The 23,867-nt window shown below is 38.6% G+C and overlaps 1 non-coding gene across 1 annotated transcript; it reads left to right on the plus strand.

Annotated features, from left to right (window-relative positions):
• The first annotated feature begins 22,647 nt into the window (after positions 1–22,647).
• Positions 22,648–22,719, plus strand: TRNAS-GGA (transfer RNA serine (anticodon GGA)). The gene has a single exon. It is a non-coding gene; the product is annotated as a tRNA-Ser (tRNA).
• Positions 22,720–23,867: the final 1,148 nt, after the last annotated feature.

The raw sequence follows: 23,867 nt of genomic DNA on the forward strand, positions 1-23,867 counted from the left end.
ATGGTACATATACACAATGGAGTATTACTCAGCTATTAAAAAGAATACATTTGAATCAGTTCTAATGAGGTGGATGAAACTGGAGCCTATTATAGAGTGAAGTAAGCCAGAAAGAAAAACATCAATACAGTCTACCAATGCATATATATAGAATTTAGAAAGATGTTAATGATAACCCTGTATGTGAGACAGCAAAAGAGACACAGATGTATAGAACAGTCTTTTGGACTCTGTGGGAGAGGGCGAGGGTGGGATGATTTGGGAGAATGGCATTGAAACATGTATAATATCACATGTGAAATGAATCACCAGTCCAGGTTCGAAGCATGATACAGGATGCTTGGGGCTGGTGCACTGGGATGACCCAGAGGGATGTGATGGGGAGGGAAGTGGGAGGGGGGTTCAGGATGGGGAACACATGTACACTCATGGTGGATTCAAGTCAATGTATGACAAAACCAATACAATATTGTAAAGTAAAATTAATTAATTAAAAAAATAAAAATGGGGGGAAAAAAGTAGCCTATGTATTAGTGAAGACAAAGATAAGCAAATTGGAATCCCAGCTCAGTTACTGACCAGCTCTGGACCTTAAGCGAGACTTTTTAATCTATCTGAGTCTCCGATTTCTCATCTGCAAAATAGCAATGGTAATAACAGAATGTGCCCTACAAGGTTATTGGAAGAATTAAATGATAAAATGCATATAAAGTGGTTAGCAGGATGCCCAGAATACAAATAGCCCTCCACAGGTTCAGGTATTATTTTTATAATCCAGGCACTTTCCTCTCTTCTTTATCCCAGTCTACTGCCCCTACCCTGTGAGCCTTCTCCTCCTAAACTCCCAAACACAGGTCATTGTGCATCTGCCTTTTCCCAAGGTTTGATCAACTGTTTCATGTAGAGGAAAGAGCAAACCGTTTGGAACCATGAGACCTGAGTTCACATCTTAGCTTCACCTCATAGTCACCCTATGACCTTGGAAGAGGGATGGAGCTAAACACATGCAGATGTGGCACTAATAATGAAGGATGTGAATGGACCACAGAAGCCCATGTGGATCCCGAAGAGAGGATACAGGGAAGAATTATTGTGGCTCTGAACCTGTATAGTAACAGTCAGATGGGTCAGGTGTTTGGTATCAGCTCAGTTCCTTATCAGTGGTCATGGGCATCTCTGGATTAATGGAAGTCTTTCAGCTGCAGCCAGATCCATACCCTTGGTAGTAAGGCATGCATCTTCCCTGCTGCTAGTCTCTTTACATAGTCAAACCTACTTCCTCTGCTCATAGTTGAAGAAGAGAAACTTGCTTATACTTACTGACTTAGGACATTTAGGACATTGACTTGACATTTAAGACAAAGTACTTCGTTCTTCATATCAGAACACAGTTTTACTTGCTCTATCTTTCAATTATATCTGTTCTTGGGAAAGCTCTCTGGCTCTTAGTTTCCCCGTCTTTCAAACAGGTATCTTCACATTACCCTATTGTTGCCTGCAGTTGCTACCTCCATAATACCCTAAAGTACTCTTGTTATACTTTTAGTTACCTGGTTAATAACCTTCAATCTGTGATTTGCTATGTGATGATCAATTGTAGTAGCACGTAAAAGTCATTTGGTAGATTCTAAAGTATGCTACAAGTATTAGATGTTTTCTGCAACAACCCCTGATTGACTTCCTGTATCTTTCGCTGTGCATAACTTTGACTTTTGCTCCACCACCACCTGCATCCACTCGTGACCCCATAGTTCACACCACAGGAAATTTCAGCTCATCTCTTTGTATATCCGAGTTCTCTAGAACCTGGTCCCATTCTTACCATCAAATCTTGTAACCCATTGAGATAGCACATTGAGAGAGACATCTAGAAAAGCTGCAAACCACCCATTGTTCTATCTAGTACAAGAGCAACTCAAGCTCTGCTTACAAGCTTTTGGCTGTTACAAAATGTAATAACTTTTTAGCAGACCTCAGTTTTCCCGAGAGTTCTACTATGAGGGCTGAGGTCGATTACCAAGGATAATCCTATTTCTTTTGAGGGTTGGAAAGCTGTCATTTTTATGTTTCAATTATCCCCTGAGACTCACTTTCTCATACTTTCATCCTTATCTTATAAAATGGAAAAAAACAAATTTGGATCCAATCCACCACTTCTCTTGCTTACCCTTACTAGAGTCTTCACTGACAGTTTTGATAAATTCAAAATGATGCAGAAGTAAAATAGTCCTTATAGCCTAAATGCTAGTTATGTTTACAGTGTCATGCTTCTCATCATAGATAGGAAATGTCACTTTCCTTAAAATATAAAATCTTGATTTAAGCAAGCTGGCTAAAAACCTTTATTACTCTGGAAAGGAGGTAGATCAAGAATTTGTTCACCTATCCATAAGCATAAAAGTTGGCTTTTAAGCTTCTCCAAAAAGGAACTGCAATATTGTTTAGTGATGCTCATATCACACCCTCCTCCCCTCAGCAAGTTTTTTTTCCCATTCAAACCCTTCATTTCTATATTAAGTAACATCATTTGTGGCACTGAACAAGGTTGAGGGCCTGACATATCATCAACAGAGAACAGTTGGCAAACTATAGCTCACTAGATTTGAGCACGGAGAAGCCATTGGTGACCTTGGCTGAAGAGCAGTGTCAATGAGGTGGAGAAACAGGTAGAACCAAGCATGGGAGGCCAGGGACTTAGACACTACCGGGGAAGGAAGAGAAAGATAGTGCTGGGTCATATAGCTTTTCAAGGTCTCATTTTTTTCTCAACTGAAAATGAGGCTAACAGTAAATCTCACCCTACTAGGTTGATAGTTAATGCGATAACAAATGTAAATGTGATTAGCAGACCCTTAGTAAAATACTTAGTATGAGTGAGTGAGTGAGTGAGTGAAGTTGCTCAGTCGTGTCCGACTCTCTGCGATCCCATGGACTGTAGTCTACCATGCTCCTCCGTCCATGGGATTTTCCAGGCAAGAGTACTGGAGGGGGTTGCTATTTCCTTCTCCAGAGGATCTTCCTGACCCAGGGATCGAACCCGGGTCTCCTGTATTGTAGGCAGATTCTTTACCATCTGAGCCTATCCCTTCGATTATTCCTCCTCTACCATTACCTCTCTCATTCTGTCTGGAACTCTATTAGACATATGTTGGAACTTTTCTTGTTATACATGTGCCTTGATCTTTTCAAGATTTTTAGCTCTTTTTTAAAAATACATTTTTTAATGAGTGTGCTGATGACTGCAATGGCCACACATACCCCTTTTTTAAAAGGATTTAGTTTGCTAGTTTGACTGTGGTGTATCTTTGTTGCTGCATGTAGACTTTCTCTAGTTGCAGCGAGCAGAGGCTCCTCTCTAGTTGCGGTATTCAGAGTTTTCATTGCGGTGGCTTCTCTTATTGTGGAGCACAGGCTCTAGGCACGCAGGCTTCAGTAGTTGCAGCACATGGGCTCAATAGTTCCCTGGTTCTAGAATGCAGGCTAGGTAGTTGTGGCGCACGGGCTTAGTTGCTCCATAGCATGTGGGATCTTCCTGGATCAAGGATCGACTCAGTGTCCCTTGCATTGCAAGGTGGATTCTTAACCACTGGACCACCAGTAGTCCTTAAGTTTTTTAATAGATTTTTTTCTAATCTGTCTTTCAAGTCACTAATTCCTTCTTCATTTGGGCCAAATTGACTGTTTAAAACCTTCAATGATTTTTTTAAAATTCAGTGATAGCTACTTATTTCTTAACATTCCATTTCATTCTTGTTCAAGGGTGTGAGCTTTTTTTTTTAAATCTTATTCTTCTGAGCTTAGTTTTTATTCCTCTCTTTCCCTCTAAATTATTTTTAAATATGCTTTTTAAAAATAGGCTCTTCAGTTTGAGTCTTTATCTCAAGTTCTACTTGCAAATCCTTCGGTGCTTTGTGTTTTTTGACTGTTCCTCAGAGTGAATCATTTCTTCATGTGGTTTATGAAATTTTACTGTGAGGTCATCTTCAGGATTTTCGCCACTCTGATAAGTATTAAGGCCACCTTAAATTTTGGAAGAGTCTATAAGTTGAGCTCAGCTGGGCAAGTTTTCTACTCCATGAGGTTATCAGGTGAGCTCCAGTCATCTGAGGGATTTCCTGAAGATGAAAACATTCGGGTTGGCTCACAAAGCACAAAACAGAAAGCTCACGATGCAAAGTACCTGGATTCCAAGAGGAGAAGGTAGAAGCTGTAGATCTCCTCAGTCATGGTTTTGAATATTACATAGCATTGTTTTGTATCATTTTATTGGTCAAAGCAATTAATAGGCCAGTGTAGGTACAATTGGAATTTTTTCTTCTTGATAAAAAGAGTGGTAAAGAATCTGTGACCATCTTTAATCCACTTCTAACTCCATTCCACTAGGGTGTATATCTGATCCATTTCCTTCAAACCCCTCTGATTACCCACTCATAAAATACCACGTGAATTTACATTCCTTATTTGTTTTTGGCAACTGATGATTAATATTGTTTTTCCTTCTGAACTCAACTGAGTACTTAATTTTTTTTTTTCATTTTAATTTAGTCCTCATTTCTGAATTTGTAGTTGGAGGGTAGTCTTTTCAGCTATCTGGCCAGAACTTCATATATCTTTTGTGTATTCTAACATTTAGGACACTAAGATATGTTTGCTAAACAAAGCCAACCTGCAGTTATTATTTTTCATAAAGCAACAAGATTTTTCTGCCATGCCAATTAGGAATTTCTGCCACAGAGAAAGGATATATAACATTTGTTCATGTGCCCTGTAGCACCATAGGCATACAGCTTGCTTGATCTCTCTCTCTTTTCTATCTAGGAAACATTGCTCCTAAGTTGTTCATTGTCTGCTAAGCAATAGAAAAGCTCTATCCAACAATGGTGCAGCAATTTGTCTCTCATTATTAGAGTTAATTATTAGAATTAGGTCAAAAAGCAGCTCATTTGAGCCCTGTGGTTGTGCAGAATCAGAAATCACCAGAGAAAGCCAACACAGTGAGTTTGGCCTTATAGCTGATGAGTGATAAAGCAATGAAATGGAACCAAGAATTCATCCCATTTCTGTTGCCATCCAAACTCTCATATTTCTTTTAACTGCTCAGACTTCTAAAAAAGATGCCTTTGAATCTGGAGTACTGCTTTGGCCCTTCTTTTAATTCCGGGGTTGTACCTACATCAATTTAGTGTGGTTCGTTTCATTTCCAAATGAAATGAATTTGCATTTATATAGCCCCTAACATACCACATGGGATACTTTTAAAAAGCCCTTGCAGGAGAAACAGTTCACAAGCATAGAACTGAAGCTCTTATAGCAGACAGATCCATCTTCAAAGTCTTAGACCACCTAATGCTACCTGCTGTGAGTGCTTAATGGGTTAGGAATAAGGAGGCAGGGATACAAAGTTTTACTTCCTTTTTACCAGCTTTATTAAGATATAGTTGACATATAGCATATGTAAGTTTAAGGCATACAACATGATGGTTCAATGCACACAACATGATGGTTCAATGCACATATATATTGCAAAATGATTTCAATAAGGTTAATTAACATCTCCATGTGTGCATGGTAAGTCACTTAAGTTGTGTCTGACTCTGCGACCCTATCGACTGTAGCCTACCAGGCTCCTCTGTCCATGGGCTTCTCCAGGCAAGAGTACTGAAATGGGTTGCCATGCCCTCCTCCAGGGGATCTCCCCAACCCAGGGATCGAACCCGTGTCTCTTATGTCTCCTGCATTGGCAGGCAGGTTTTTTTTTCTTTACCACTAGCTCCTGTGGTCATGTATGGATGTGAGAGTTGGACTGTGAAGAAGGCTGAGCGCCGAAGAATTGATGCTTTTGAACTGTGGTGTTGGAGAAGACTCTTGAGAGTCCCTTGGACTGCAAGGAGATCCAACCAGTCCATTCTGAAGGAGATCAGCCCTGAGATTTCTTTGGAAGGAATGATGCTAAAGCTGAAACTCCAGTATTTTGGCCACCTCATGCGAAGAGTTGGCTCATTGGAAAAGACTGATGCTGGGAGGGATTGGGGGCAGGAGGAGAAGGGGACGACAGAGGATGAGATGGCTGGATGGCAACACTGACTCGATGGATGTGAGTCTGAGTGAACTCTGGGAGTTGGTGATGGACAGGGAGGCCTGGTGTGCTGCAATTCATGGGGTCGCAAAGAGTCGGACACGACTGAGCGACTGATCTGATCTGATCTGTTCTGAGCGCCACCTGAAAACCCAGTTCACATCTCCATCATCACTAAATTATCATTTTTACTATGAAAACATTTAATATCTACTCTTAGTAACTTTGGACAGCATATTAAAAAGCAGAAACATTGCTTTGCTGACAAAGGTCCATCTACTCAAAGCTATGGTTTTCCCAGTAGTCATGTATGAATGTGAGAGTTGAACTATAAAGAAAGCTGAGTGAGAAGAATTGATGTTTTTGAACTGTGGTGTTGGAGAAGAGTCTTAAGAGTCCCTTGAACTGCAAGGAGATCAAACCAGACCATCCTGAGGGAAATCAGTCCTGAATATTCATTGGAAGGACTGATGCTGAAGCTGAAACTCCAATATTTTGGCCACCTGATGTGAAGAACTGACTCATTGGAAAAGACCCTGATGCTGGGAAAGATTGAAGGCAGGAGGAGAAGGGGATACAGAGGATGAGATGGTTGGATGGTATCACTGACTCAACAGACATGAGTTTGAGCAAGCTTCAGGAGTTGGTGATGGACCGGGAAGCCTGGCATGCCAACTACATGGGGTCACAAAGAGTTGGACACAACTGAGCAACTGAACTGATTGACTGACTTAGTGACTTTCAAGTATATAACACAGAATGATATCTATAGTTACCATGCTATACATTAAACGGACTGCCCTAGTGGCTCAACTGGTAAAGAATCCGCCTGCAATGCAGGAGCCCTGGGTTCGATCCCTGGGTTGGGAAGACCCCCTGGAGTAGGGAAAGGCTACCCACTCCAATATTCTGGACTGGAGAATTCCATAGACTATATAGTCCATTAGGTCGTCAAGAGTCAGACACGACTGAGCGACTTTCACTTTTTCACTCACATTAGATTCCCAAAACTTATTCATCTTATACCTGAAAGGTGCTCCACAAATATATAGAATCTTAAAAAGTCAAAATTATAGAAACAAAGAGTAGATTGTTGGTTATCAGGGGCTAGAGGAGTGGGAAAAAATGAGGAGATATTGGCCAAAGTATATAAACTTCCATTTTATATATATTATATAATATTTTATTACCAAATTGCCAAAATGTTTTAGGAAGAATGACATGATGATAAGAAATTGGCTTCCCTAGGTGTTAATAGTAAATGACACAATGTGTGTAGAAGGGCATTAATAATAGTAAAAAGATACACATATATATGTTTAATTATTAGTGTTCGTGGCAGATTGAGAGTTAGAATCAAGGTCTCCTGATTTAATCTGGTGCTTTTTTCACTTTGCCTCACTATCTCTGTTTTACGTATTGATGATATTTACCAAAAGAAGATGAAACCATTTAAAGAATGGATCCCTCAGTGTAGCTGCTCCATTTAACTGACAGGTTGTTGGATTGATCTGGGTGATCTAAGAAAATGGTCATTCCATTAGGTTTATATACATACTCTGAAGTGCTCCCATAGCTTGACGATAATGGTTTGTCTTCAGTTACATTAAAATAGGACTGACAGTGATGCTTACCTCAGTTACCAGAATACATGGTTAATGTAGTTCTCAAATGTTGAACAGCACCTTTCAGACTCCAGCATGTAATTTACCACGTAAAATCTGATCTTAGGATTTTACTTATATGGGCTGCTGCTGCTGCTAGAGTCGCACACAACTGAGCGACTTCACTTTCGCTTTTCACTTTCACGCATTGGAGAAGGAAATGGCAACCCACTCCAGTGTTCTTGCCTGGAGAATCCCAGGGACGGGGGAGACTGGTGGGCTGCCGTCTATGGGGTCGCACAGAGTCGGACACGACTGAAGCGACTTAGCAGCAGCAGCAGCAGCCCATTAAAGTAAAATCCTAAGATCAGATTTTATGTAAAGAATTGCTGCTGCTGCTGGAGAATCCCGTCCAGGCAAGAACATTGGAGTGGGTTGCCATTTCCTTCTCCAGTGCATGAAAGTGAAAAGTGAAGTCGCTCAGTCATGTCCAACTCTTTGCGACCCCATGGACTGCAGCCTACCAGGCTCCTCTGTCCAGGGGATTTTCCAGGCAAGAGTACTGGAGTGGGGTGCCATTGCCTTCTCCAACTTATATGGGCAGTTTGACTTAAAAGTAGCGTGAGCGTATTTTTTTAATTCAGTTATTTGAATTTCCTAATTTTTGATAATAAATTGTATACACACACATATGTTACACATATACAGACATACATATCCATACATAAATAAATTCTAGCACCATTCTACTTCCAGCATTTTGTCACCATTTCAACAACCACTTTCCATGCCCCCTGATCTGCTTCCTAACTACCTCTAGAGAAATTCCTAATTAACCTAAGAAGTTTTTTAAAACATGAATATTTGGGAATTGAAGCACCATATAACACAACTTTAAACCTGCCAAGTTATTGGGATGAAAAACAAAGAAACTTTTAAAATAGAGCTTCAGTGTGGCATATATGCAATGGAACACTACGGCTATGGCTACTGCTAAGTCACTTCAGTCGTGTCCGACTCTGTGTGACCCCATAGATGGCAGCCCACCAGGCTCCCCCGTCCCTGGGATTCTCCAGGCAAGAACACTGGAGTGGGTTGCCATTTCCTTCTCCAATGCATGAAAGTGAGAAGTCAAAGTGAAGTCGCTCAGTCGTGTTCGACTCTTCGTGACCCCATGGACTGCAGCCCACCAGGCTCTTCCGCCCATGGGATTTTCCAGGCAAGAGTACTGGAGTGGGGTGCCAACTACTCAACCATAAAAAGATGAAATATTGCTATATGCAACAAAGTGGATGGACCTTGAAGGTATTATACTAAGTAAAACAAGTTGAGAAAAAAGTTAATGTGAAGAAACAAAAACCAAAGAAAAGCAAACATGTAGATACAGAGAACATAGTAGTGATTAACAGAGAGGAATTGGGGGTGAAATGCATAAAGGGGGTCAACTGTATGGCGGTGGGTAGAAACTGAAGTTTTTGGCAGTGAGCATGCTATATATGTACAGAAGTAGAAATGTAATGTTGAACACATGAAACTTATATAATGTCATAAATCAATGTTATCTCATTAATTCTTTTTTTAAATAGAGCTTCGGTTCACCCAGAATTCAAGGACTTTTTAAACAATGAGATTAAGAAATGCAATTTTTAAAAATAGCAACATATTTGTGGAACAGAAATCAAATGAATTAGTAAGAATATATAAAGGGAGGAGAAAACATTTCTCTAGCAGCATTTCATCCTTTGTTAGAATCTGGTACATTGGAATAGTCATTATGGACAAAAATTGCCAGTAAATGTCACAAAAGCCACAGTCTATTTCTAAATTGCCCCTAGCATTGGTTCTACCTAGCTAAGGAAGAAAGTATCTATTTTTGTGTAGATGGTACCCCCCAAAAAAAACCCAAAATTAAAACGCATGCATCTGGAAGACCCACTGTAATGACAATGAAAAAGAGATGATATGTGTCCTTTTAAGCCCCCTTCTTTTTTTTGTAAGCAAACTTTATGTTCTCTTATGGAAGACTTTCAGAGTTATTTCCTTTTAATTATGCTCTGGAGACCAAAAAGCAGTCATCAGATTTCCCTTCCATATATTGGAATGAGTCAACAAGATGATTTTTCACAGAGCTAACATATGGGACAGAAAAATTAAACATGTTTCTAAGAGAAAATTGTTATCAAAGCAATAATAAAAGCGAAACAAGATCTGCCACCAAGTTTACAAGTAGAAAAAATAAGCTTTTTAAGAACTCTGAAACTTCCTTGTTGGCCCAGTGATTAAGACTCCACACTTCCAATGCAGGGAGTGCAGGTTAGATCCCTGATTGAGAACATAAGATCCCACGTGCTTCAGCAGGGCCAAAAATAAAGAAAGAAATAAATTATCTTTTAAAAAGAACAAAAAACAAAACTCTGTAGTTTCTAACCTAGAAAACCTCTCTAAGACTGACAAGGCATATATTCAATAGTTTGGTCACAGAATTACATTGGTTGGTCATTTTTTTCCTTTATCCAGATGTAGCAAATGACCTCTTAGATAATGGAAAAAACTTGCAAGCAGTTGTGTGTATGTGCAGATAGAGAAATAAATACTGAAATGGAAGTAGAAATACATAGTTTTTCACTATAACGCAATTAGTTTAGTTTAAACTCCATGAAGTTGGGAGGTATGTCTTGAGCATACTTATTTCTCTCCAAATTACACTTCTCCTCAGCCAGCACCTTACATGACTCTTTGCCACTCAATAGGCATTCAAAAGATATTTGAAGGATAAATTTCATCTTGGATTAACTTGAACTACTGCTAGAGAACTACTTGTCTGAGAGGACCTTGACACACTGCTCAAGAGAGACACTCAGAGAAGCAGAGATGAAGTATCCATTTAAACAAGTGTCTCAAGGGTTCTGCTTCAAAAGCCCCAGCCATAAAGATCCAGGAGATTCAGATAAGGCTGCAGGTGTCTGTAGGTTGATGTCCCATGGCTCCTCACATAAGAAGATAATTTCTCTTACAAAGTGACTCATCCCAAGGAAACAAAGCTGAGCCTGGTACTCAAGTTTCACCCAAGGACAAAGAAGTATGCGCTGCTCAAGTTGGTGTCCAAGTACTACAGCACAATTTTAAGAATTCAGAACTTTGGGTGTGAACTCGAACCTTGCAATAAGTGACTCTGTGACACTGAACACACTCCTTAGCTTCTCTTAGCCTCGGTTTCTTTGGTTGTAAAATTGGGTCATCACTACCATGGAATTCCTTTGGGTGAAAATAACCTAAGGGTAGCTTCTGGTTTCTGACAAGTTGACAAACCACTTCCAACAAAAGTAAGAGAAAACAATGAGCTGAAGAAGTAAAACTATGAAAACCTTAATATGCCCTGACAGGCTGAGGGCAAGTCTGTCATAAATGAGTGAAGTAATGAGAAGGCAGTTTCCTGGGGTGGAAGGCAGCAGCTGCAGCAATGGACCAATAGACGGTCGGTTGAAGGACAACTTTAAAGTCCTCCCGTTGTTTTTTATTTCTTCCCGTTACTTTGAGGCTACCATTGCTTGTCCTACCACTAGAGAAATCCAAGTTGCCAGGGGTCTGTGAGAGTGATACCAAGAGAGCCAAGAAGTACTTCTGTGGTTAACAGCTAATGAAAACAGATATAGGTTGGAAAGGGAAAAATAGTAACTCTACGGTGGAGATTCCTGGCAGACACATCTTCAATGAAATGAACAAGGTTAACATCATCAGTAATACGTCACAGTTATTATATCATGTATCCCTGCTATGACAGAGTGAGCATGGAAATTTAACTCTGAGGTATTTCCCCCAAAACCCATAACCTCATCTAATTATGATAAAACATCAGATGCACACAAAATTAAGGGACGTTCTACTAAATATATGACCAATATCCTTCAAAACCATCAATCATGAAAAGCAACACAAGCCTGAGAAAGTCTCACAGATCAGAGGATGTGAAGTGTGACATCCTGAATTGGAAAGTAGAACAGGAAAAAATGACATTAGTGAATAAACTGGTAAAATGTGAATAAAGTCTGTAGTTGATAGTATTGAAACCAAAGTCAATTTCTTAGATTCAACAAATGTACCATTGCTGTGTTAGATGATAACATTAGGGGAAGATGGATGGAGGATATACATGAATTCTTTGTGCTATCTTTGTGCTTTTCTCTAAATTGGAAATTATTTCAAATTTTTAAAAATTGAAATCAAGCAGGTACAGGTGACTCTGCTATCCTTAATAGTCCCTTCTCCATAACCATAATATACAAACCCCCAAGGCTGGAGGAGATTGCCTTCTTCTTTTGCTTCTGCTTTCTAAGAGATTACTATTGAATTCTCAGCAAGAGGAGTTGCCTGGTGGGGTTCATCAAAAGCGGTTTGTCAAGTTCTGTTTCTAGCAGTAATAGACTAGGTTGTTTTGGGCCTGTCCTCCCACAAAGGACAACTGACATACTGGACAAGTATTTAAATGTCTTCTTCAAATCATAGGAGAGCTACAAATGAAGTGGAATGACAAGTCCAAGGGTCAAGAGAGAAGAAAAATTCATGAGAAATGAGCTTGGAGTTTGGATTTTATTTCTACTTGGGCCAGTGTTACATTCAAAAAGTAATGGCTGAAAGGCTGTGAAACTGAGCAGATATTTTTGAAAACACCCTTGGATATTAGCTAAACAAAAATTGGAGTTCAAGGTCTGCCAAAAAAAAGGGAAGATTCTAACGAATACTACAGGTTTTGCAGTTGTGACAATAAAGGGCTACACTCTATGAGTAAAAATAAACCAGAATTAAATCAACCCTCCTAAAATTAGAAGCCCAGGGAAATATCTCCAAAGAAGAGATACGAATTGCCACCAGATATATGAAGAGATGCTCAACAGAACTAGTCAGGGAAATGCAAATGAAAACCACCAAAGACATGTCACCTCACACTCACATATTAAAATGGTTATTATGAATAAGACAAGAAAAAGCAAGTAATGATGAGAATGTAGAGAAAAGGGAGCCCTTGTTCACTATTGATGGAAATGTGCATTGATGCAGCCATAATGGAAATCAGTATATGCTCAGTGGAAAAGTCATGTCTGACTCCTTGCAACCCATGGGCTGTAACCCTCCAGGCTCCTCTGTCCATGGGATTCTCCAGGCAAGAATACTGGAGTGGGTTGTCATTTCCTTCTCCAGGGGATCTTCCTGACCCAGGGATTGAACCCACGTCTCTTGTGTCTCCTGCATTGGCAAGTGGGTTCTTTACCACTAGCACCACCTAGGAAGCCCCCAGAAATCAGTATGGAAGTTCCTCAAAAAATTAAAAACAGTGCTACCATATGATCTAACAACCTCTCTTCTGGGTGTATATATATATATATATATATATATATATAAAGAAAATTAAATCAGTATCTTGAAGAGATATCTGCACTCCCATGTTCATTGCAGCATCATTCACAATAGCCGAGATATGGAGACAACCTAAGTGTCTGTCAGCAGGTGAATGAATAAAGAAATATGATTCCATTATATATGACACACACACATACACCCCAAAAGGTGAAACTTTCAGTTATGAGTAAGTCCTAGAGATCTAATGTACAGGGTGGTGACTGTGGTTAGTAATAATATATTGTATACTTGAAATTTGCCAAGAAAATACATTTTAAGTGTTCTCACTGGGGGCAAGGCAGGGGCAAGCAACTATGTGAAGTGATGGATATGAAAATTAACTTGATTGTGGTAATCATTTCACAAGGTATCTTTATATCAAGATACCATATTATACACCTTAAATGTATATGATTTTTATTTGTCAGTCACACCTGAATAAAGCTGCGGGGACAGTGAGATCTCAGCAAGACCACTAATTAGAGATCAATTTAGAAAAATCAATGATATTTTCCTCTAGCAGAAATAACTAACTAGAGGATATATAATAAAAACTATGTCATTCATAATGGCAATAAAATATAAAAATGAATATATAAGACCTCAGCAGAGAAATTATTGAACTATATTACATGACATGAAAGATCTGAATTTATAGAGAGACATTTCATGTTCTGGGCTGAGTCATCTTAATATTGTTGAAGAATTCAATTCTTCCCAAACAAATCTATAAACTCAATATAATTTCTCTCTAAATTACAGCTGAAATTTTTTAGGAACTTGATAAAATTATTTCAAAATTTATGTGGAAGAATAAAAATGAGGGATAACTATTCAGGAAATAGCTACAAATAGCTATTTGACCTTGAAAAACAAGAGCAAAGAGGAAGACTTGGTCTAGATAAGATTTAAGGTATCCATAAATTCCATAGTAATAAGTACACTAAGACACTGGCAAAAAGTGATACAAAACAAAAAGCAAAAACAAGCAGATAGACCGATGGAACCAAATAGAAACTCTAGAGACAGATCCACAAATGTGTGAAACTTTCATATCCAAAAGTGTAACACAAATTAATGGAGGAAAGAAAGACTACTCTTTATAAGACCTCAAGAATAAACAGAGAAATATGATGCAGTATTTCCACTATGCATCATATGCAAAAGGAGGCTTAAGCTTAATGAAATAACCAAGTGTGAAAAATTAAAATTATCAAATAATAGAAAATGATGTAAGATTCTTGATGGTATATCTAGATGACATAAGAAGAGCTTCTTAAAATGACAACATGAGCTCTAATGCAAAAAAAAAAAATTTGACTATGTCAAAAGTTCTGCTTAACAAAGAACACCATGACTAAATTTGAGATGAAAGATGACTACAAACTTTTAAAAAGATTCTCAAAGGAAAACATGAGTAGAACTAAATTTCTTAGTTCAGATATCTTAAACCAGAATGGATTTCTCTACAACGACCCCAACTCCATTATATCCAAAGCTTGGACTCTTGTTGAAGACTTAAAAATGGCATCTGAGCTAAAGTCTTAATGTGAAATTCACTGACATTATGAGGAGATCCAACCAGTCCATTCTGAAGGACATCAGCCCTGGGATTTCTTTGGAAGGAATGATGCTAAAGCTGAAACTCCAGTACTTTGGCCACCTAATGCGAAGAGTTGATTCATTGGAAAAGACTCTGATGCTGGGAGGGATTGGGGGCAGGAGGAGAAGGGGACGACAGAGGATTAGACGGCTGGATGGCATCACTGACTCGATGGACATGAGTCTGAATGAACTCCCGGAGTTGGTGATGGACAGGGAGGCCTGGCATGCTGAGATTCATGGGGTCATAGAGAGTCGGACACAACTGAGCGACTGAACTGAACTGATGATTGTTTCTCTTTAATAGATTTTAAGAAGACATCGGTAATTGAAAGTGGAAGAGAGGGAACTTTAAAAATAGAACAGTCTTTTGGACTCTGTGGGAGAGGGAGAGGGTGGGATGATTTGGGAGAATGGCATTGAAATATGTATAATATCATATAGGAAACGAGTCACCAGTCCAGGTTCGATGCACAATACTGGATGCTTGGGGCTGGTGCACTGGGACGACCCAGAGGGATGGTATGGGGACGGGGGAGGGAGGAGGGAGGAGGTTTCAGGATGGGGAACATATGTATACCTGTGGTGGATTCATTTCGATATATGGCAAAACCGATAAAATATTGTAAAGTTAAAAAATAAAATAAAACTAAAAAAAAAAAAAAAACCATCTAAACCTATCTTATCAATTGCCAAAGAAAAATCAGCCCAAAGCCATCACATGACTTCCGTAAAGTCACAGTCACAATTTGTCTTCGGATAGGAATTGTGAATGCAAAGGCAAAATCTGAAGGTCTGCATGTTCAGATTTTCATGTTTAAAAAAAAAAACCATTCTGCATGGGATTTTGTAAATTAGCACAGCCACTTGGCAATCTTTAAGCAACTAAGGACCTTTTAACATACCTTCACAATAAACAAGAAATAAAAGGAAAATGATTTACCTCTTAATACCTCCCTGCACATTTTCCTCAATAAACAAACAAAATCATGTCTTACTTAAATTTTAAAAGCAGCAGAGATGAATACAATAATTACTGTAATCACACAGACCCGGGGCAAAAAGAGAATAGCAAACTGCATAGCACACCTTAGGTGAGCCTGAGGAGGCACTTTTTCTGTAAATTCAGTGCTATTTCTCCCTCCCAAGGGAGAAAGAGACAACTTTTATAACACTGAGAGCCACTCTGCTGAAAGTAAAAAAAAAAATGTTGAAATCCATTTCCAATCCTCAATAAATTTCCATCCAAATTTTGTATCTCAATTTCAGTGAGAATGCTATTAATACTCCAGTGCTCACAGAAGAGAGCACCCTCTTAAGCTACATGCCCCCCAACTCCCTCACAATCACCACCATTTACAGACTGAGCTTAACCCCTAAACACTCCATTTGAAGGTACCACTTGGGTCTTACTGTGAAATTATAGACCCAATGGATCTGTAATTGGTATCTGCCATCACATAAGCTGCCCTCTTATATAGCTTGTACTTTTCCACATGTGGTGGGTTGAACATGACAGAAATTCAACTATATGATCAACTCTAGACATAAATATTGCTCTAAAAGTAAAATTGCCTTATTATCTGACACCAGAAGAGAAAGTTTTAGAAATTAATGTGTGAAAGAATAGGAAAAGCTGCGAGACAGCAGTCATGGCAATGATACCATTTCAGAATGTTTTCAAATTCTCACATAAAAATGACAATAATTAGAAAAAATTTTTTAACTCATAGACAATATTTTCAAACAAACTAGCTGATAAGGCATCCCTAGGAAGCCAAAAATACAAGTGAGTGGGGGAAAATAACTCTGGGATCTACATAATACCAGCTTATGGGAGAAAGTAGGAAGGGGGATTAGGGTCTGAAGGACTAAAGAATGTTGAAGTAGCCAAGGTGTTCCCCTGAGATAAGGACAGATGGAGGTGAGAACATCAGCTGAAACTTCAATAGGAAATGTCCTCAACAGGAAATGAGGAGAAGGACCACTGGTAATAACACAAAAAGGTCTAGAGAAGCTGAGACCCTATGGACTCCCAAACTTGAAATACCAGAGCTCTTCCAGGACAAGTTTCCACAATTTAGAAAAACTGCTAGGAATGAAATCAACATTGAACAGGATGGGGACCACAAATATTCAGGAAAGACAGGGTCCAAATTAAAGGGGAGAGAGAAACAGAACCAAGAAATTGCATAAACCAACCTACCACACTCTTGAACACTTTGTGGAACCAGTACACAAGGGAGGTCTGTGACCCTACATAAGCTATACTGAACTCCACCTTCTCCTAAAAAGTTCAAGACAATTTCACATAAAAACAAGCAATCAAAAATTTTCAAAGCCACATGCTGTGGAAAAATTAATACCATGACAAACTAAGAAAACAAATAAGAAGCCTACAGAATAACATGCCTACAGAAAAAGTAATCATGGCAGAAAGACATACCTACAGAACGGGCTAAAATTTTGAATTTTCTAATTCAAAAATGATATAAAAGACATTAAGAAAAAAGATAAAACACAGGAAAAGAACAGAATTAGAAAAACACAGAAATAATGTTACAATTAAACAGTCAACTAGTGCAATGGCACCCAATCGTAGTTGTGAAATATTTCCCAAAAAAGAAAACAGGGCAATCCGGAGATGTGGATGATTCCAAGTCTGGGGCTGGAAATGTGCGGAAGGATTTGGAAATATTTTATTAAACCAGATACTGAGATAGCTATCAGAGACTATAAGGATCAAGTCAAAAAAAAAAAAAAAACTTAGGAGCTATCTTGAGAGGCTCCCACAGTCAAAGATGGGGCAATTTGAGTTTCAAAAGAATCATAATTGCAACTAATTGAAACCCATCAGATATCTTTAAATCCATGACCATATAATATTTTAAATGTAATCTGTCTCCTCTGAATGATGAGGATGATAGCCAGTTCATTGCCTTGAAATTGTGTATGTAAGGCACAAAAGAATATTTACCCTGTGCTACCTATATGAACTTGACCACTATATAACCAAAGAGTGAGTCTTCCCGGTAAAGAGTCTGCAGCAATACAGGAGATGCAGGAGACACCAGTTTGATCCCTGGGTCAGGAAGATTCCTTGGAGAAGAGCAGGCAACCCACTCCAGTATTCTTGCCTGGAGAATCCTATGGACAGAGGAGCCTGGTGGGCTATAGTCCACAGGGTCACAAAGAGTCGAACACGACTAAGCAACTCAGCACACACACAGAGAGAGTAGATGATAATTATCTCTTTGTAAAAATATTCAGATTAATAAATGAAAGATAAATAACACATTAGAATAGCACCATTTTGCAACCTCACTGAAATTAATGGATCTAGCCATTGAGAAACAGTAGCTTTTCATATCATGGAAATGCAGAAAGCCATGCGTTCCTGAAGAAAAGATCACACCATCCTCTTTGTGTTTGTCAAAGAATTCAGCCTGAATTTGATCAAACAGCTGGATTCATATGCCAGTTTGTAGGATATATAATGGACAGAAAAACATATTGATCCATACCAAAAACATGCCATCAGCAAAACCCAAAATGTGTGAAATTCTATACGTCAAAAGAAGCAAATTGTAGGAAAAGAGGAAGAGGATTGAGGGGGGACCAGTAAAATAAAAGAGACCTTTAAATATATTATTTTAAATTTTTACTGAAGCATAGTTGATTTGGGGTGGTAACCTGCCTGCCAATGCAGGAGACATAAGACAGACATTTGATCCAGGGTCGGGCAGATCCCATGGAAGAGGATGTGGCAACCCACTCCAGTATTCTTGCCTGAAAAATCCCATGGAAAGAGGAACCTGGTGGGCTACAGTCCATGGGATCACAAAGAGCTGGACACGACTGAAGGGACTTAGCCTGCAGCGCACATAGTTGATTTACAGTATTAGTTTCAGGTGTACAGTGTAGTGATTCAGTATTTTTATAGAGTACACTCCATTTAGTTATTTTAAAATATTGGCTATATTCCTTGTGCTGTAAATATATTTATTTACATACATATTTACATGCTGTAAATATATTTATTATATACTTATTTATTTTGTACATAGTGGTTTGTACCTTGTATTCCCCTACCCCAATATTACCCCTCCCCCCTCCCTCTCACCACTGGTAACCACTAGCTTGATCTCTATATATGTTTCTTTTTTGTTCTATTAATTTATTTGCTTTATTTTTAGATTCTACATATATATGATGACATACAGTATTTGTATTTCTCTATCTGACTTATTTCACTAAGCATAATACCCTCCAGGTTCATCTAGATTTTTGCAAATCGCAAAATTTCATTCCTTTTTTGTCTGACTAATATTCCTTTTAGTCATATACCATACCACATTTTCTGTTGATGGAGATTAAGGTTGCTTCCATATTTTGGCTGTTGTAAATACTACTGCTCTGAATATTGGGGTGTATATATATTTTTGAATTAGTGTTTTTGTCTTCTTAGGCTATATACCCAGGAGTAGAATTGCCAGATCATCTAATAGTTCTGGACTTCCCCGGTGGCTCAGCAGTAAAAATTCACCTGTAATTGGGAGATGTGGGTTTGATCCCTGGGTCAGGAAGATCCCCTGGAGGGGGATACCCACTCGAGTATTCTTGCCTGGGAAATCCCATGGATGAAAGAGCCTGGCAGGCTGAAGTCCATAGGGTCACAAAGAGTCAGACACGACTGAAGCGACTGAGCATGCACATGATGGTTCTATTTTTAGGTTATAGAGGGACCTACATACTGTTCTCCAGGGTGGCTGAACCAATTTACATTCCCACTAACAGTGTACTATGGCTCCGTTTTCTCCACATCCTTACCAACATTTGTTATTTGTAGACTTTTTGATGATAGCCATTCTGACAGGTGCAAGGTGATATCTCACTGTGATTTTGATTTGCGTTTCCCTGACAATTATCAATGTTGAGCATCTTTTTATATGCCTGTTGTCCATCTGTATGACCTGTATGTCTTTGGAAGAATGCTTCTTCTGCCCATTTTATTATCAGGTTTTTTTTTGTTTTTTTTAGTTACATGAGTTGTTTATATATTTTGGATATTAACCCCTTATCAGTCATTTAATTGCCAAATTATTTTCTCCCACTCAGTAGGTTGTCTTTTTGTTTTGTCAATAGATCCCTTTGATGTGTAAAAGCTTTTCATTTTAATTAGGTCTTATTTATTTTTGCTTTTGTTTCCTTTGCCTTAGGAGACAGATCCAAAAAATATTGCTATAATTTATGTTAAAGAATATTCTGCCTATATTCTTTTCTAGGAGTTTTATGCTTTCTGGTCTTACATTTAGATCTTTAATCCATTTGAGTTTATTTTCATATAAAGGTGTGAGAGGTGTGAAGTGTGAGAAAATGCATTAATTTCATTCTTTTACCCCAGTTGTTCAGTTTTCTCAACACCACTTATTGAAAAGACGGTCTTTTTTCCATTGTATATCCTCCTTTGTAACAGATTAATTGTCCATAAGTACATGGGTTTATTTCTGGGCTCTGTGTTCTTTCGTTGATTTATATGTCTGTTTTTGTGCCAATACCATACTGTTTTGATGACTGTAGCTTTATAGATAATCTGAAGCCAGGGAGTGTGATACCTCCAGCTTTGTTCTTTTTAATCAAGATTGTTTTGGCTATTCAGGGTCTTTTGTGGCTCCATACACATTTTAGGATTATTTGTTCTAGTTCTGTGAAAAATGTTAGGGTATTTTGATAGAGATTGCATTAAATCTTTAGACTGCTTTGGGTGGTATGGACATTTTAACAATATTAATTCTTCCAATGCATGGACACAAGATATCTTTCCATTTCTTTGTATAATCGTCAACTTCCTTCATCAGTGTTTTATAGTTTTCAGAGTATAGGTCATTCTCCACCTTGATTAAGTTTACTCTCAGCTGTTTTATTCTTTTTGATGCAACTTTAAACAGGATTATCTTCTCACTTTCTGATAGCCCATTATTAGTACATAGAAAAGCAACAGATTTCTATATATTAATCTTGTATCTTGAAACTTTACACATCAGTTTTTTTTTACATTTCTCAAGAGATAAATCTTGCAAAACATAAGTTTCCAATGTGGATGTGCACTTACTCATAAGATGGTGGCTCTATTGTTGTTTAGTTGCTAAATTGTATTTGACTCTTTTGCAACCCCATGCACTGTAGCCAGCCAGGCTCCTCTCTCCATGGGATTTCCCAGGCAAAAATACTGGAGTGGGTTGCCATTTCCTTCTCCATACACATCAACTTTTAATGGGAAATACTAAGCTATTGTTTCTAGATACACCCAGTTGTATAATAAAACCACATATACATGCAAAGAAGAATTATTATAAAAAGAAAAGGTGGTTAATTTTACGGGGAAAGAGAATGTTGAGGGAGAATTTCAGAGGATGACTGGCAAAGTTCTATATCTTGATCTGGTTAGTGACAGAATCATGTTTACCTTATAATAATGCACCAGGATGCACATTTGGTTTTTTTGTGTGGTTTTCTGTATATGTATTTCATTTTGAAATAAAAAGATTTTAAAAGTAATATTTATACTCATATTGCTATCAATTTTGGCATACTTTCATTGCATTTCTTCTCACCTACCTCTACTCACCCCCGAACTTACATCTACATCACTCTGGGGGTCCAGTACCAACATAAAGAAACTCCTTCTCAATTTCTGGATAGTAAAGTAATTGAAACCTCAGGGTAGGATGTATAAGTCACTCTACATGAAATTTTTGTGGTGTTTATGGATCTAAAAGTTTATTATAAACCATTTGCATCACAGAAATATAGGGACATTATTTTGAGAACAATGGCAGAAGGTTTCAGAGTACTGGGAATTGGGAGGCATTACTTTGTGAACATTCTTGACAGGCTTTGGGTATCTAACACTGGTGCATATGACATGTTCCCTGGGTTCTTTTGAGACCAGATTACAGGAATTTTTTTTTCCCTTTTGCATTTGCCCCTACCTGGACTGAATCTGATTTTTCGGCTTTTGGTAAGAATAACAATAAAATCTGGAAAGCCTGTCTATCTTGAAGACAAGTCTAGACAAGTAATTAGGTTACATGCCCGAAACATTTCACAATAGTAATATAAGGTGACATGCTAGAGAGGCATAAAGAATAATCCTATTATATTTACATGCAGATATTGCCCTTGGGGCTGGCCTAATTAGTCCCGTTAATCACTATGGCCCTTTCAGCACTAAGCTGGTGAAAAGCTAAACCTAATTAATACTCTCTACGGCCAAGCAGAGTTTCAGTTATAGTGGAGCCTAGGCTCACAGCTGTCAGAGAAATATTGCTGCATTATTTTTCCTTTCCTTCCATCATCTTTGTGCAATTCTCCCCTTCCCAGGTTATGAGCATATAAGCAACTTGAAGGCAAAAACTGTCTCATCATCTTCATATTCTACCTACACTTAGCACCCTGAACTACACAAAGCAGAGACAAGGTGTTGTTACCCATTCAATTCTTTTGTTACAGAAAAAAAAAAAATTATCTGCAAGGGAAGTAGGCAATTAAACTAGAATGGGCTTTAGCTTTGACTTTTGCTTCTTAATTTTCAACTTAGGTAGAATTTACATATGGTGAAATACATAGATTTTAGGACTATAGTTTGATAAATTGTAATAGGTGGATACAACTGTGTAACCCAAATACCTAGCACAATATAGAATATTAGCATGACCCCATAATATTGCCTTGTGCCCCTCCAGTCTGCACTGGCCCTCAGAAGCAACCTCAGTTGTAACATTGCCATAGATTATTTTGGCAAATTCTGGAACTTCAGATATGAATGGAATGATGCAACATGTTTTCTTTTGCATCTGGCTGTGTAACACAACATGACATTTTTTTTATAGTCATCAGTGTTGTGTATATAAGGAACTCATTCTTCTTTATGCTGAAGAAGCTGAAGTTGAATGGTTCTATGAAGACCATTCCCTGGTAGCTCAGAAGTTAAAGCGTCTGCCTGGAAAGCAGGAGACCCAGGTTCGATCCCTGGGTCGGGAAGATCCCCTGGAGAAGGACATGGCAACCCACTCCAGTACTCTTGCCTGGAGAATCCCATGGAGGGAGGAGCCTGGTAGGCTACAGTCCATGGGGTTGCAAAGAGTAGGACACGACTGAGCGACTCCACTTCACTTTATGAAGACCTACAAGACCTTTTAGAACTAACACCCAAAAAAGATGTCCTTTTCATTAAAGGGGAATGGAATGTAAAAGTAGGAAGTCAAGAAACACCTGGGGTAACAGGCAAATTTGGCCTTGGAATATGGAATGAAGTAGGGCAAAGGCTAATAGAGTTTTGCCAAGAGAATGCACTGGTCATAGCAAACACCCTCTTCCAACAACACAAGAGAAGACTCTACACACAGACATCACCAGATGGTCAATACCAAAATCAGACTGATTATATTCTTTGCAGCCAAAGATGGAGAAGCTCCATACAGTCAGCAAAAATAAGACCCGGAGCTGACTGTGGCTCAGAACATGAACTCCTTATTGCCAAATTCAGACTTAAATTGAAGAAAGTAGGGAAAACCACTAGACCATTCAGGTATGACCTAAATCAAATTCCTTATGATTATACAGTGGAAGTAAGAAGTAGATTTAAGGGACTAGACCTGATAGATAGAGTGCCTGATGAACTATGGACTGAGGTTCGTGACATTGTACAGGAGACAGGGATCAAGACCATCCCCATGGAAAAGAAATGCAAAAAAGAAAAATGGATGTCTGGGGAGGCCTTACAAATAGCTGTGAAAAGAAGAGAAGCAAAAAGCAAAGGAGAAAAGGAAAGATATAAGCATCTGAATGCAGAGATCCAAAGAATAGCAAGAAGAGATAAGAAAGCCTTCCTCAGTGATCAGTGCAAAGAAATAGAGGAAAACAACAGAATAGGAAAGACTAGAGATCTCTTCAAGAAAATTAGAGATACCAAGGGGACATTTCATGCAAAGATGGGCTTGATAAAGGACAGAAATGTTATGGACCTAACAGAAGGAGAAGATATTAAGAAGAGGTGGCAAGAATACACAGAAGAACTGTACAAAAAGATCTTCACGACCCAGATAATCATGATGATGTGATCACTCACCTAGAGCCAGACATCCTAGAATGTGAAGTCAAGTGGGCCTTAGTAAGCATCAATACAAACA

Source organism: Bos taurus, chromosome X, assembly GCF_002263795.3.
Source record: "Bos taurus isolate L1 Dominette 01449 registration number 42190680 breed Hereford chromosome X, ARS-UCD2.0, whole genome shotgun sequence".
Classification (NCBI taxonomy): Eukaryota; Metazoa; Chordata; class Mammalia; order Artiodactyla; family Bovidae; genus Bos; species Bos taurus.